Here is a 1,617-nt window from a genome sequence, read left to right as displayed (position 1 = left end):
AGGGGAGACGCACAGATGAACATCTCACTCTGATGTCACACACCAAGAATCTAGTGAAAGACACGTATCCAACCCTGAATTCTGTGGGCCGAGTGAGGGGGCCAAGCAATGCGGAGATGGCTGACGTTCGGCTCCGTTTCTTCCCCTGGGAGGCAAAGCTCTGCACACACCATCGTAGTTACTGTTTATCAGAGCTCTGAAAGGTAAAGAAGGAAACCGAGGCTCAACAAGGTTCAGTGACTTGTGCAGGGTCTTGGGACAGCAGTGGTGTGCTGGTAAATGTTTAATCAGGCTCTCAGGGTGGGGGAGGGAAGCTCTGATCCACACACCTTCCCCACAGGGTCTTGGTAAAAGGACAGAAGGGCCACCGTCTCTGCACACTTTCCTGAGGCTAGGCTTACACCTTGCATGCCCAGAGTCCCTGAGGCTGCCACCAAGCCAGGCCACCCACCATCTTCCCCTTTCTCTAATGAGCTTCGGCACATTATGTCATCCAGGTCCTTCATAAACTGGAACTTGCTGTCTCACCAGACCCAGGGCAGATGGTGTGTGTGGCTGACTGATGGCAGCAGCTGGAACTCAGGCCAGGAATGCTGAGCCCCACCACGGCTCTGCTGAGGCTGACTGTGGACAGACAGGCTGGTCCAACTGTGAGGGCTCGTGGTCAGACAAAGTCCTCTCCTGGCGGAGGGGGATGCCCAGAGGATGTCACAGTGAGTTGCAGCATGCCCCCAGCGGACTTGAGAAGCTGTGGCTGAAAGGTGAGGGGAAGAGGACCTGGCAGACGGAGCACCCCCAGGAGCATCGCAGGTGCCCTGGAGCCAGACCCTTGGTCATGCAGGATGGAGAAATGTGGAGCCAAAGGAGCCTCCCTGAGTGCCCCCAGCTCAGCCTGGAGAGGGAGGAGCACATCAGCCCTGGGCAGCTCCGGCGGGCACAGGCGGGTAGGACCTCCATGTCAAGGTCTGGCGGGGCTGGTGCTCAGGCTGGGACAGATGGCACTGAGGCGTGAAGGTGCCCAGGCATCCGTCCTTTTTCTCAGACAGACTTCCTTGACTCAGCCTGTCTTGGACACACAGAGGGGAGGGCTGGAGGGGCGGGGGAGCTACAAGGAGCCAATCACCCTGCACCGGAGCCTTCAGGGCCGGTTCTCTCAGTGTGTGAGAGCGCGTGTGCGCATCAGCGGGGATTTCTGTAATAGAAGCAGCCCGATTCCAGAGAGGGAGAGAAGAGGAGGGGGAGGAACCGGAGGGGAGGAGAAAATTGGGGGTGGGAGAGACAGACGGAGAGAACAGCAGTGGGAGAGAGGGAAGCGAAGCGCAGCCAGGAGAGAGCGGGAGAGGGAGCAGGCGGGAGGCAGCGCGAAAGTGGAGGGGAGAGCAGAAAGGGAGAGCGAGCGGGGCGAGGGCAGGACGAGAGAGCCGGGGAGCCGGCGGGCGTGCGCGCCGCGGAGGCAGACCGCGGGTAGAGGGATGGGGTGAGGGCCGCGGCGGGCGCCGGGCAGCCAGCTCCGGGGCGCGGGCGCGGGGGGCCATGGCGGCGGGGGCCGGGGGGGCGCGGGGCGGCGGCGGCGGCGGGGGCGCCATGGCGGCGCCGGGTGGCGGGCCCTGAGCGCCG

Source organism: Leptonychotes weddellii, chromosome 6 (genome assembly GCF_054177405.1).
Source record: "Leptonychotes weddellii isolate Sample4059 chromosome 6, ASM5417740v2, whole genome shotgun sequence".
Classification (NCBI taxonomy): domain Eukaryota; kingdom Metazoa; phylum Chordata; class Mammalia; order Carnivora; family Phocidae; genus Leptonychotes; species Leptonychotes weddellii.
Note: the sequence above shows the minus strand (reverse complement) of the source record.